This window comes from Patagioenas fasciata, chromosome 10 (assembly GCF_037038585.1).
Source record: "Patagioenas fasciata isolate bPatFas1 chromosome 10, bPatFas1.hap1, whole genome shotgun sequence".
NCBI lineage: Eukaryota > Metazoa > Chordata > Aves > Columbiformes > Columbidae > Patagioenas > Patagioenas fasciata.
The window spans coordinates 28,109,217-28,124,099 of record NC_092529.1 but is presented as its reverse complement, the minus strand read 5'-3'; the positions used below and the strand labels follow the sequence as shown (position 1 = coordinate 28,124,099).

Sequence of the window (14,883 nt, the reverse complement as noted above, 5' to 3'; positions counted from 1 at the left end):
CTGACAGTCCCTTGGTGGGGGATCACGTGAGAATTTTGGACCCCCCAACAGTCTCTTGGGGAGGATCATGCTACAATTCTGGGATGAAGAGAAGTTCACCCAAGGAAAAAGCAAAGGATAAACAGGCTCCTGGAGTGGACCCCCCAGTTTGTAACAAAGTCCTGGGGAGATACAAGAAAGAAACTAGAAAAACTCAAAGAGCTAAGGAGAAACCAAGAGTTAACTCATCCCTCATCCCACCTGTTGGGACGGGACAGTTCATTGGGTGTCAGAGGTGGGATATTCTGTGAGAAGCGGTTCGGGCGGGACAGGAGCCAGAGGCTCTAAAGGAGGACTGATCGGTCTGTGCCGCGTTCTCCGGCAGTGGGTCATGGCATCCCGGGTCAAGCCAGGCCTGGACTGCTCCCTGATGTTGAGTTTACTGAAAGATTATAAGGCTTGCCGGACTCCTGAGGGTCTTAGGAGGGCTTCTGGACATTGGTCGGCTCCAGATATTGTAACTGAGCAAATAAGGGACTTGGCAAAAGAAAGCAGATTTGAGATCTCTGCTGTTTTGGAAGCAGCATTGATAGCTGCCACGAACGACAAGCAAACTGAGCAAGAGGTCATTAAATCACCTTACACAGATTTACAAGCACAATGGTGTGAACTTCAGCAAGCAGAGAGAGAATTAGTTGATAACAAATGAATCGCAGAAAACTTGCAGAACTGTATGGAAGATGGTTTTTAATAGTAACTTCTTTCTTCTTTGTAGGTATCTGTTTAAATGTATTACAGTTTCATAAGTCTTTTGCCGCTTACATGGTACAGTAAGATCACAGATTGACCCAAACGTACATTTTGTGACCATGAGCAATTTAGCTCTTAACTGGGGGAATGTGGTGATAAGGTTTGGTGTGTGGTAGCCGTGACTTCTCGTTCTAGCATGCTGGCTTTATTCCAGCATCCAGACTCGCGCAGCTCTGTGACAGGCTGTGTCTCATCTCGGTGTGCTGGATTTGGCTCTTCTGTATGCACACCGGATAAAGAATCCTGGTTTGGGGTAACAGCCGTAGCACCCCAGATGGGACACTGATAAAAGCCTTGCCCGGTCCAGCTCGCTGCGGCGGGGGGGTGGGTGCCGATGGGGCTCCAGCCGCACTGCCCTGTTTGTCAGGAGCCCCAGCGGTGCCTCCGCCTGGCTGAGCAGTGAGCGGTTCAAAGGCGCAATGCAAACATCGAGATGTTGTCTTGAATGACTGTAACTGTGATCTGTTCGCATATTTGAACTCGGTATTTGGTTTGTGTGTCTGAGCTCAGTATTTTAGTTTGTATATTTATATTTGGTACCAAAAGAATTTGTTTGGGGAGGTAATTACAAAATGAGAACCGGTTCCATTACTAAAGTACCACCTTGCTCCCCCTTCAGATGCATCTGTACACATGCGAGAGAATTAGTGGGGGAAGTGATGTGAATGTGAAATTCTGGGTGAGCTGTACTGCAGACTGATTTGGATCTAAAATTAATGTAAGGGATTGACACTTGATATGCTGTTTATTGACACCTGTAAGAAATTACAAAAGGTAGGAGCTGAGGGACGTAACTATTGCTCAGTTAATTGGAAGTGCATATAAAGTTTATAGTCGCAGGAATTAAATGGAGAGAGAAAAAGGGCAAGAGGAGCCCAAGCCTACGCTGTGAAGTTTGAACATGAAGTTCAGGGCCCGGCAGCTCCCCCTCGATCAGCTGCGGCGAGAAGAAAAGAAGTCAAAAGCTGAGTGCCTGCTAAAGCAGCGGAAAAAGGTGTGGGGGGGAGAGCGGCGGCTGCTGGAGCTGGAGCTCAGCTCCTCTCCTCCGGGCTCGCCGCCCGCGGGGGATGAAGCGGGGGGGCAGTCGCCGCCTGGCCCATTCCTGCTGGGCTGCTCGCTTGTGTGTAACGCGCACACAGCACCCGGATTTCCCCTTAGATACCCACCTTCTGACCCAGGCTCAGAAGTAGGGATTCGGCCACTAACAGAGAAATTCCTGCAGACAGGGTTAGTAAAGGAATGTGAGTCCAGTTATAACACCCCTGTGTTGCCTGTCCGCAAGCCAGATGGGTCATAATGGGTGGTTCAGGACTTAGGAGCTATAACCGAAAGAACTGAGGACCTCTACCCAGTGGTAGCAGACCCATACACCCTTCTGACAGTATTACACCTCATTTCACTTGGTTTATCGTTTTACATTTAAAAGATGCCTTTTCTTTTGCCTCCCTCTCCATGAAGCCAGCCAGACAATATCTGCATTTGAATGAGAGAACCCTAAAAATAAATGTCAAACCCAGCTCACACAGACGGTGTTGCCACAAGGATTCAAGAATAGCCCGACAGAATTTGAAATCAGCTTGCTAAAGATTTTGAATCCTGGGAATCCCCGTCTCATGAGGGACAGACGCTACAATACGTGGATGGCATTTTAATCGCTACTAGAACCAAGGAGACGTGCATGACCTGGACCCTGTGGACCAGAAACACCTGCAATGGAATAAGGGAGCCACATGAGCCTTTAAAAACTTTAAAAGGCTTTGATGTCAGCCCCTGCTCTCGGACTCCCACATGCAAGTAAACCATTTTCCCTGTTCTCTCACGAGAAACGGGGAATACCCTTGGGTACATTGGCACAGGATCTTGGCCCGGATCGACCAGCAGTGGCCTATTTCTCCAGACACTTAGACGCAACTGCAAAGGGGTGGCCTGGATGCCCGCGGGCAGGTGCTGCAGTGGTACTGAATATACAGGAGGTCCAGAGATTTGCCATGGGTCAGAAGATGACTGTGCTCGCATCCCCCCAGCGTCTAACAAGATGGTGTAGAAATTATCGACACTAACATTGTCAACCCAGCTTCTTTCCTCAGTGGTAACTTTGGAGAACCAGTTCATCGTGACTGCCTGGAGACCACTGAAGCAACACCATCCAATCGACCAGATCTAAAAGACATTCCTACTGAAAACGCTGAAAAGTGGTTTATGGACAGAAGCAGCCAGCCCTGAGGTGATCTGGACCTTTGCCAAAAATCCCTTCGCACAAAAGGTAGAGATAATTGCCCTTACTCTGCTCTGGAACTAGCTCAAGGTAAAACTGTTAGCATTTATACTGACTCCAAGGATGCTTTCAGGGCTGTGCATGTGCACAGAGCAATTTGGAAAGAAAAGGGACTTTTGAACTCTCGAGGCAAACAGATCAAGCATGCGGAGGAGATACTGGAACTACTGAAGCAGCTCAACTTCCTAAGAAAACGGCAATCACGCACATTAAGGCGCACCAGAAAGTGAGCTCGGAATCGGAAAAGGCTGGCGGACAGAGAGGCAAACCAAACGGCTCAGCACAAGGTAAGAACACAAAGTGCTCTCGTCCTTGGCGGGCAGGTCTCTTTAACAGGTAAGCCAGAGTGTACTAAAGAGAATCGAAACTCATCGCAGATTTAGAGGAATCACATCATAAGGAAGGGTGGGTTCACACCCCCCAGGGAAAACTTACCATCCCCTCTCACCTGGTTTGGCCTTTAGGAAGGGAAGAACAGAAGAAGGGGCCTTGGGGACTAGAACCACTATGCAAACATTTGATTAGGGAGACAGGAGCTAGAGATTTGTCTGTCACTGTGGAAGAGGTGACAGCGGTGTGATCTTTGCCTCCAGACTAATCCCAAAAATATGCCCAAGCTAGAAATGGGTCAAATGGGGAAAGGGAATGGGCCTGGACCACAATGGCAAACTGATTGTTCAGAACTCCCAGGAAAAGGGGGGTACCGATATTTGTTGGTATTAACTGATGTTTTTTCAGGTTGGCCAGAAGCGTTCCCTACCAGGACAGCAAAAGCTTAGGAGGTGACTACAACACTGATACACAAAATAATACCAAGGCTTGGAGGCCCAGCTGTTAGATCCTCTGATTGAGGGCCACATTTTACTGACGAGTATGTGAAGTCTTTTGCAGAAAACTTTGAAACCATAACAGGAAGGTCCATTTCAAGACCCCCTGACTGCTACCAATATCAGAGAACAGAATGCCTGGATTCGCCATTCTAGAGTGAAGAAAGCCTGCGAAACACCACGGAGGGTAACCCGGGCGCAACCTGGAAAACTCTGTTTTTCACAGTCACCTTTTGGTCCTTCTGGGGGACCAGCCTGGGTGGTGCTTCCCGCATTGGGAAGAAGAAACCCAAAAGAACAAACAAGTAGAATTTTTGGTAGATATGGGGGCAACACTAATGAAAACCTGGACAGAAGAAACTTCAACCCCATGACGGGAGGGGCCTTTTTCTTGTTTTGTTAACTACAGAACCAGCTGTTTGGAGGGCAGAGAAAAGATGGACACGCGTCTCTCAAGCTAAAGGACCCCTGACGGAAGAAAGAACCTTGAAAGTATCTCAAGAACCGGGCAAACTGAAATTGAAGTTGACTCGGGGTTGTAAATGGACTGTGGTATAAGCATATCCACAAAGGGAACTTACCAACAGGATTGTGTAAGAAATGTCTAAGAATAGAAGATCAGGAAACCAGAGCTCGGTTGAGGATTCCAGTTGCCAATGGAAGAATAGAAAAAAAATAGCCAAGAATGGTGGGAGGTATTTACTGAAGGGGTGAATGGGAATTTAGAGAGTCCACCAGTGATGAAAAGAATAGAGTGCAGACAGAGAAATCAAATTCCGTGTTGCTCCTGTTGTTCCTAGGAAGTGAAGGCCAAGAGTTGGGAAACGATAATCGCCACGCTAACGACAAAAACAGGAAAGGCGGGGACACGGCCCTCGCTGCCGAGAAGACGACGAACTCGGCTGCCGGCTGCAACCTGCTCGGCCAGAGAGCGTGGAAACCTGGACCTGATCCTCTTGCCAGGAGCGGTGACTTATTCTTCCCAACTTAGCCTGGCTAATCCCTGTACCAAGTGCTACGAGCGTGTGAGAATAGGAAGACTAACCCAGTATGTTCTACATTATCACACTCGTATTAATTCTGGATGTTATGATAGAACAAAATTGGAGAAGTGTGAAATCCAAGGGCAGAAATTATGGGTAGCAACTAACCTAGGGAAAGGTGGACTCGCTGTAGGCTCTGCCTCCTGCCCTAGGGGAGAACAGAGGATCTGTTTTACACAAGCTGGTAGGAGGGGCTATTCAGATGGAGGGGGAGTGCAAGACAAAACTTGAAACAGAGAGGAGTTTAATAAATGCCCCATAGGAGGAATGCAAACTTGGAAAGATGGTGAATGGCCTGCACAAAGAATATTTGAATACTATGATCCAGCCACATGGGCCCAAGATGGAAACTGGGGATCCCGTACCCCTATATATATGCTGAACCAAATTATTCGGTTGCAAGCAGTGGTTGAAATAATAAGCAACCAGACGGCTGAGGCACCGAATCTCATAGCGAGACAATTGTCTCAGACCAGAGCTGCAGTGTACCAAAATCAGGGAGCGTGAGATTGGCTTTTAGCTGAAGAGAGGGGGGCGTCTGTGGGAAACTGAATACTTCGGAGTGTTGTTTGGAAAGAGATAACGATGGGGAAGCCATAATGAAAATAGCAGAGGAGATAAAACGCGTTGCACATGGACCAGTACAGAAATGGAATTCTATACTTACTAGCCATTGGTGGGGTAACTTATTTGGGGGAGCCTGGTGGAAGAAAATAGGCTTCATGATAGTATGTGCATTTCTGGGTTTCCTGTTTCTGCCACGTATGACCCCGTGCTTTGTTCAGTTAATACATTCAGTAGTCCAAGCCATGCAAATCTCAGGCACGCCTATAGATCCTGAAATGGCAGCAAAAGGAACGGGGTATAAACTAATGATTTTAAAAGATAACACCAAACTGGACCTGGCCATCGCACTGGGAAGAAGAAACCCAAAAGGAAAGCGCTAGGAACTGCAGTGAGCGGGGTCACCACGCCAAAGAGCGCGAGCTCCCGCTGCAGCCCAACAGATGCCATTGCTGCCGGGGCACCAGCCACCCGGTCATCAGCTGCCCCAGAAGAGCAACACGAATGTTTTGTTCAACATGAGAATTTGTTTGTTCTTTGAGGGAGAAAGATAAGTCTTCTCCTGTCGAAGCAGCCTTCTTACTTGTGGTCCGAGAAAAGGTTAAATAGGGAATCATCACATTAGTACAAAAATTTACTAACCTTCCCGAAAAGGGGGGAACTGACAGAGGGAACTAACTAACTAACTAACCCATTATGTTAAGAAAAAACAGAACCTCGTCGAATGCCAAGGTAAGAGGTTTTACAGCACCTAGATGTAAACTTGAGAAGACGAGATAACGAAGATTTACAGCAAAAGGGGGGAACCAGTCTGATTTCAATCGACTTGGTAGCTTGGGTTCCAGTCCACTCAACATAATGAGCCAAAGGTAAAGAGGTCACTGTGACGAGGCTGAAGGAGCCTTCATCCAAAGACCCCTCCTCAAGACCACCAGATGGCACTGCGCAGGTGCCACAGGGAGGGGTCAAGGAGGAGACTACGGAAATGATCACCTGGGACTCATTTTAAGAAGAAGCGGGAAAGGTTATGAATATGTAGAGTCGTTCCTGGGGTCATTATGAATACGTAACACCTTACTGTATTAAACACACCTCATTCAGCTTCTTTGGGGAACTGAGAACTTGCTGAGCTGACACCAAGTCCTGCTGTGTCCCTGTCACCCGCAGAGTGCCCGCATCCTCACCACGGTAGCGGGCATTGTGACAAAGGTTCTATGTCAGCTGGGTGTGGCAGCCGAGCGCCCCCTAGGGGAGGGGGAGCCTGTCAGCCCCGGGCCTGTCACTGCCTGCTGTCCCCCCTGTCACCAGCGAGGCCTCGGAAAAGTTTCCAAAACATCCCCAGACTTGGGTCCAGCGTGGCCAAAAGTCTCCAAGAGACAAGTCGGAAAGAAGGATATGGAACAAAGGGAGAAAGCGAAGGGAGCAAGCCAAAGGGAGGGAAGAGGAAAATCTAGTGCCGGGCTGCAGGACTGAAATGGAGGAATGGAAAGACAAAAGCCAGGAAGCAGGAGAGTTTGAGAAAAGGAGAGAGGAAAGAAGAGACATGCAGCCAGACGAGGGGTCAGTGAGAGAGGCTGGCACAGAGAACAGGATGAGAAGGAAATAAGGCAAGGCAAAATACGCCAAAGGACGTTTCCTCGCTTTATATTTTCTACCACATTCATCTGGAGACGAGGAGGAAAGCCATCAGATCTGATGGATTAGGCCCAGTCAAAAACCCCGGCTACTTGAGACACTTAGACTAAGCCTAAAATGCAAAGATCTCTCCATAAGGATGGGTTTTATACTCTACTTCCACAATCTGCTGGCAGTACAAAAGAATAAGCGGCAGATCTACTTAGGCTGAGTCACGGTGGTTTTGTGCGGAAGGATATGGAACAAAGGGAGAAAGCAAAGGGAGCAGGACAAAGGGAGGGAAGAGGAAAAACTAGTGCTGAGCTGCAGGACTGAAATGGAGGAGGTTTTGCATTTTCTTATGATACAGTTGTATAGGTGGCTTCAAGCCTAGACAACACGATTTCACGTTTTTCTTCTGGAGTTATGCATTTGCTGTTCTTTCTTTCTTCTTGTTCTTTTAGCAGGATCATTTTATCTGAGCATGGCAGTGGCCCTAAAGGCACTTGCTTTGATAGAGCTGTCCAATAAGGTGTTGAACAAGTCCTCGCAGACACGGAATGATGTAGCATGCTATAGAAATCAGTGCTTCTGTTACTTCGATTAAAGACGTAATTTCTCTCAATATTCCAAACCAAGATTCTAACAATCCCATGAGTGGACTATCTACACCTGAATTCTCAGCCAATTCTTCTGCTGAAGCTGTGGTTAGACATATATCATTTTTTTCTGCCAACATCGTATCTGGGACCATGTTATTTTCCCATGCCATTCTACTAGTAGCATCTAATTGTTTGGTGATTCATTTAACTGCTTGTCTAGTATAACTTATAAATCAATGTTATTTATCCCGTCTACATTCTTGTTTGTAGTTACCTACCAAAACAAAAAGGACTCAGAACCCGCAGCTAACTTGACTTCTTGCTTTGTGTTCCTTGGGGACTCCTCTGGGGACCCCAATCTAATTGAAATAAACCCTGTCATCAGAGGAAAGCCCTAAACTCCTTTTTCTGTTGCCCTGATGGATCACAGTGTTCAAATGCCAGGGTAAAAGGAATTTCCAATTGTACGACGTCACAGGTACCTTCCCAGTGGGGGATAAAATGGAATGAAGTGTCATCTTCCCACAGTACCACCAAAGATCCACTCAAGAAGCATTTGAGGACATATGAGGACCAACTTCCCGTGTCTCTGCACACCTACTCATGTTCCTAGGAACTTGGTATCATTCCTGCCGCGTCGTGAGAGACAGGCAGTATGATTTTCAATTATTCCTGAAAATGCCAGGGGGATTTTGATATTTTTCCCTGCAAAGCTGGAAACAGTAGGGAGAGAGTATGACACGACTTATTTCTCCATGCCGTAGAGTCTTGGCATAAGGCTAAGACGCACTCCATCCCCTGTCAATCTTCGCTCCACCCCAGAGGGAAGGGTACCACTTGGGCCACAGGCCTTCCTGCCGCACAGGCATAGCAATTGCTCGTTTAGGCTTTGCACCATATATTTGATCCATTCTACCCAGGCATTTGTACCTCCATATATTTTGAACCTTCCCAGGGCATCTTTTCTACTAATGTCTATTTGTGATCCATAAACCCCACTTACTGAATCATCTGCTCTCTGTCTTGCAATTAGCAAAGGGTTGCACTGCAGAGACTCACATCCTGGGAGAGACTGTCCTTTAGATAGGGTCATTTTTCTTTGCAACTCTATAACCGTTCATTGCTCACTGTCCATCCCCTAAACTCTGTGCTCCAAATAACACTGTACCAGGAGGGGCAATGAGAGACAGTAACAAAAACTGTGCACTTATTTAAATCATCCTTAGACTCAGGCCCCTTGGACACGTTTCTTTTCATAACTCCATTCTCTTTAGCTCTGTGCATCCTCACAGTTAAGGATGTGGCAATCATCTACTCAAATTGTTAGGGAACCTTCAGTTTCAGTGACGTTTGTTAAGTAACCCATTTGTAAATTCTACATACACAGGATTAACAATCCCCAAAGGTTTCATTTCATTTTCATCTCTGTATCTTTAGTCGAAGGGGGTCATCAGTTGTCAATACTTGCCACTCGTCATTGTCCTTTGGAGGTTCGATTGGCTCTTTAATCCGTGTCTAATGAGTCCACCCTTTCTCAGCTGGTCGTACCACTGTCTCGGTGAGCAGCAGAACTTGAAATGCTCCTTCCCAATCTGGCTGAAGCTTCCGTTTCTTTCCAGGATTTGACCAGGACCCAGTTTTCAGGCTGAAACTTGTGAGCTGAAAACTCTAAAGGCAGAGTTTGTGCCAGAAGGCCTTGTGCCTGAGAGAAGATAGGCAAGACAACCCGAGTATACAGTTTTTGAGAAATAAATCCTTAGTTTCAAACTGTGGAGGTCCACCTGTTATTAAACTTTTGCTACCACTGCTGCTGCGGCAGTGCTCAGGAGGAAAGCTTCTCCCCATCTGGCAAGGTGATCAACCAACACTAGTATGTATTTAATTCGACCAGCTACAGGCAAATCACCTTGAATATTTTGAGAGAGTTGTAAACTTGGACCCTGCCCTCCTGCAGGCTGCTTTTTAAGTGCCTTTTTATTTCTTCTTTTACAAACCACCCATCTTTCACAAATTTGCTTGGCTATAGTATAAATTCCCGTATTACGTCACACATTGCTTGTGTTCCCCAATAACTCTCCTGATGTAGAATCGCTAATACCTCCCTCATGATTTGCTTATTTAACATTTCTCTACCACCTGGGAGTACCCATTTCCCACTCTGTTCCCTGGCTCCTAATTCTTGGAGGACTTCTTCTTATTTTTCATCAAAAACTGGAATTTCCTGTGAGGCCAGGACCTCAAGCGTGAGATAACTTACAGTTATCACTTCAGGTTTTAAGGCTGCTTCTCAGGCCATTTCATCTGATAACCGATTTCCCCTGACACAAAAGGAGTTTCCCCTCTGATGTCCTAATGGACATCATGTACTACAGCCACTTCTATTGGTGACATCAGATTATGTAACACTTGTCCAACTGGTTCTTCACGAACCAATTCTTTCCCTTTGCTATTAATTAGACCCCATTCTTCCCAGATTTTCCCAAAGGTGTGCACTACTCCAAATGCACATCTAGAACCGTTACAGATGGTACCTTCTTTTCCATCTAACATCTGCAGTGCCTGATTGACAGCGTATAGCTGGCATGTTTGAGCTGACCAGTTATTAGGTAACCTGCCCGTTTCTTATTTCACCACTCACACCTTCAACGATGGCACACCCATTGTGTCTTTTCCCCTGAATTCTCCCTGAAGTCCCATCTATGAGGAGGTGAAGCCCATTGTCATCTCTCCTCAGGAAAGCAGCAGGGTTTAATTTCCTGCTTTCTTTCACCAGAAGAGCGGTGACTGTTGCAGTTTGCACACACTCAAGACACTGGCTCTAAGAGCTTAGATAAGTGTGCCACTGGCTGTCGCTTCCCCCCAGCCCACTTGCTGGTGGAGCAGTGTGGGAGGCAGAACAGGCCACCCTGTGCAAGCATCGCTCAACAGTACCAAAAACATCTCTGTATTATCAACACTGGTTTTAGCACGAATCAAAAAACATAGTCCCATACTAGGTACCACAAAGAACATTAACTCCACCCTGGCCAAAACCAACACAAACTTCCAGGTAATAGAATAGCTCTCAAATTTTCTCCTTATCACCCCCCCAGGCAGTAACTGTGCTTCCACACCCAGAGCCTCTAAAACGTTTGTCTCTAATAAATAACCTGGGGAATCTTCCACTAATATATTCCTTCCCCATACACTTTTAATTCTTATTATCACAGATAGGAATTTATTCATAATTGTCTCTCCTTCCTCCCTGCTACCCCATTTATTACAACTCTTTCTTCAGTTTTAGATCTTTTTAGGGTAGAATTTAGAAGGGATAGGGTAGCTTCTGTTTTTACTAAAAACTAGACCTCATTACCTCCTACTTTACCAATTACATGCCCCTTTGCGATTTAAACAAGTTGCCCCACAAAAAAGAAACACCACAAATATTTTCAGCCCCTCTGATTTTCCAAAGTGTATTGAGTTTTCCTCCTTTAGTCATTTCTAACAGTTGCCGTCCTCGGGGTAAATATGCCACATTTCCACAACAATAGCATTCCATTTTCTCTCACTCTCTCACTGTACCAAATGCTACGAGCGTGTGAGAATAGGAAGACTAACCCAGTATGTTCTAAATTATCACACTCGTATTAATTCTGGATGTTATGATAGAACAAAATTGGAGAAGTGTGAAATCCAAGGGCAGAAATTATGGGTAGCAACTAACCTAGAGAAAGGTGGACTCGCTGTAGGCTCTGCCTCCTGCCCTAGGGGAGAACAGAGCATCTGTTTTACACAAGCTGGTAGGAGGGGCTATTCAGATGAAGGGGGAGTGCAAGACAAAACTTGAAACAGAGAGGAGTTTAATAAATGCCCCATAGGAGGAATGCAAACTTGGAAAGATGGTGAATGGCCTGCACAAAGAATATCTGAATACTATGATCCAGCCACATGGGCCCAAGATGGAAACTGGGGATCCCGTACCCCTATATATATGCTGAACCAAATTATTCGGTTGCAAGCAGTGGTTGAAATAATAAGCAACCAGACGGCTGAGGCACCGAATCTCATAGCGAGACAATTGTCTCAGACCAGAGCTGCAGTGTACCAAAATCAGGGAGCGTGAGATTGGCTTTTAGCTGAAGAGAGGGGGGCGTCTGTGGGAAACTGAATACTTCGGAGTGTTGTTTGGAAAGAGATAACGATGGGGAAGCCATAATGAAAATAGCAGAGGAGATAAAACGCGTTGCACATGTACCAGTACAGAAGTGGAATTCTATACTTACTAGCCATTGGTGGGGTAACTTATTTGGGGGAGCCTGGTGGAAGAAAATAGGCTTCATGATAGTATGTGCATTTCTGGGTTTACTGTTTGTGCCACGTATGACCCCGTGCTTTGTTCGGTTAATACATTCAGTAGTCCAAGCCATGCAAATCTCAGGCATGCCTATAGATCCTGAAATGGTAGCAAAAGGAACGGGGTATAAACTAATGATTTTAAAAGATAACACCAAACTGGACCTGGCCATCGCACTGGGAAGAAGAAACCCAAAAGGAAAGCGCTAGGAACTGCAGTGAGCGGGGTCACCACGCCAAAGAGCGCGAGCTCCCGCTGCAGCCCAACAGATGCCATTGCTGCCGGGGCACCAGCCACCCGGTCATCAGCTGCCCCAGAAGAGCAACACGAATGTTTTGTTCAACATGAGAATTTGTTTGTTCTTTGAGGGAGAAAGATAAGTCTTCTCCTGTCGAAGCAGCCTTCTTACTTGTGGTCCGAGAAAAGGTTAAATAGGGAATCATCACGTTAGTACAAAAATTTACTAACCTTCCCGAAAAGGGGGGAACTGACAGAGGGAACTAACTAACTAACTAACCCATTATGTTAAGAAAAAACAGAACCTCGTCGAATGCCAAGGTAAGAGGTTTTACAGCACCTAGATGTAAACTTGAGAAGACGAGATAACGAAGATTTACAGCAAAAGGGGGAACCAGTCTGATTTCAATCGACTTGGCAGCTTGGGTTCCAGTCCATTCAACATAATGAGCCAAAGGTAAAGAGGTCACTGTGACGAGGCTGAAGGAGCCTTCATCCAAAGACCCCTCCTCAAGACCACCAGATGGCACTGCGCAGGTGCAACAGGGAGGGGTCAAGGAGGAGACTACGGAAATGATCACCTGGGACTCATTTTAAGAAGAAGCGGGAAAGGTTATGAATATGTAGAGGCGTTCCTGGGGTCATTATGAATACGTAACACCTTCCTGTATTTAAACACACCTCATATTGTTACAAGTTGCGCATGAACGGTGGAACGATCCCCCTTGCGCCCGACGTCGAAATGAACATACCTGCTTTATAACCTTGTGAGTTGGGAAGTTTGATGACTTTACAGGTTGTAAAGGTGTTTCCGCTCACCATCACGGCCAGAGAGTCCTGCAGCCCCGGCGCAGCTCTGAAGCGAGAAACAACAGATGTAGAAGGCAACCCCAGCTCCTGCAGCATCCTTTTATCACTCCTGCAGCATCCTTTTATCACTCCTGCAGCATCCTTTTATCACTCCTGTAGTGATTACCGCCCCTTAAGGGGTGGGGAGGAGGAGGAGATCCCTTCGGTACCTGCAGTCTGCTGGTTCACTGCTGGGGCGCAGTGCTAGGGGCGGGAAATATGAAAATAAACCGGAGCAGCAGCGCTCCTGGGGCGGGGGGTGTTCCCTGCAGAGCATCCCCCCGGGAGCCGGGCCTCGGCTCAGCCCGACCCAAACCCGCCCCACGCCCACCCGGCGGAACCTCAGGAACCAGGGGACAAGTGACCCCACGATGGGGGGGGCCGGGCAGAGAACGGGTTCCCTCTGGCTGGGAAAGGGGGGGTTGAGCTGAGGGGGAACGGGAGGTTTGGAAAAGGGGAAGGGGGTTCCCTGGCAGGCAGCGAGGCTGCAGGGGGGGTCCCGTCCCCTCACCCAGCCACGCGAGCTCCGCCAGGGGCTGGAGCGCCGCTCCCCGCGGCCGCCGTCCTGTCCGCGCCAGAGACCGCCCCGCCGCCATCTCTAGTGAGGGCACAGCGCCCGCGCTCTCCCCGCACCGCCACAGACACCTCATCAGCCACCACCCGAACGGCGCCGGTACCCGAGGAGGAGGACTCGAAGGACATTTACTCCCCCTCCTCGGCGGGGTGCGCCGCCCGCTTCCCAAGAGCGGCTCCCAGAGCGACCAGCTCCCCTCCTCCCCAGCGGCACGGGGCACGGCCTCAGTGCGGCGGCTTCACTGCCCGCGCCGAAGATGGCGGCGCGACGGGAGCGGGAAAGCGTGAGGCGCTGCAGGCGTCAGGCCCGGCCCAGGAGCCCCCAGCCGCTCCTGCTCCCACGCACCCCCCCCGTTTGCTTTACATTTGTGTATCGTATATAAATGCAGGGACAAGGAGCAGCGGCACGGAGCAGGCTGCTGGGTACGAGGTGTTCCCTCAGCACACACACCCACACCCCCCCGTCCCGGGCCGGGCCGCTCCGCACGAAACGGAAGGTGAAGGAAAAACAAAAACTAAAGGCACAGAGGCGTCCCGGCTGAAGCCGAGCTGTGCTCGTCTACCCTTTGAATGACAATTCCAAAGGCACATCCCCACTCACGAAAGCTGGCGGCTCCGCAGGGTCCCCAGCAGACACAACCACCGGCCGGCGGGGCGGGGGGGGCTCTGCCCGGGGAGCTCCCGCAGGGTCCGCAGTCTGAGGACAACGCTCCACCCGCAGCCCCGCACCGAAACCGCCGGAAGGTCCCACAGCGTCCTTGTCAAGCCCAAGGGAATCCGAGCTGGGCCCGTATACGGTCAGTGCTCCAGAAGCTTCCCTGCTCCCAGGCGTTTCACTAAACGAGGGCCCCGTCTGTCAGCCGAGGGCTGTGGGCGTGACCAGAGCGCCCATCAACCGGAAGTGCCGGGCGCTTTCCTGCGGCTGCAAAGTGCTGCGACATGGGGCTGTGGGCCCCCCGGGGCGGGGTGCGGAGCTGCTGCGTCCCCCCAGTTCTGGGTCCCCCGACCCAGAGCAAAGCGCTCCCCTCCTCCGGCTGCCGACAGTCGGCCCGGCTTCTTGCACAGCCCCCTGGTTACCCCCTCACCCCGTCCCCCCAGTTAGTCCCAGGGGGTGTTTCTGAAGCCCATGGACACCTCAGCCCCACCCGGGGTGCAGGATGGGCCTTTGCTGGCTCTG

At 48.8% G+C, this 14,883-nt stretch overlaps 1 long non-coding RNA gene across 1 annotated transcript; it reads right to left on the bottom strand.

Moving 5' to 3' along the window:
• Positions 1 to 9,006: 9,006 nt before the first annotated feature.
• Positions 9,007 to 14,680, bottom strand: LOC139828796 (uncharacterized). Its single transcript, XR_011740786.1, has 3 exons — positions 14,308 to 14,680; positions 13,037 to 13,140; positions 9,007 to 9,416 (listed from the first exon to the last, which is right to left on the bottom strand). It is a non-coding gene; the product is annotated as an uncharacterized lncRNA (long non-coding RNA).
• Between the last annotated feature and the right edge of the window lie 203 nt (positions 14,681 to 14,883).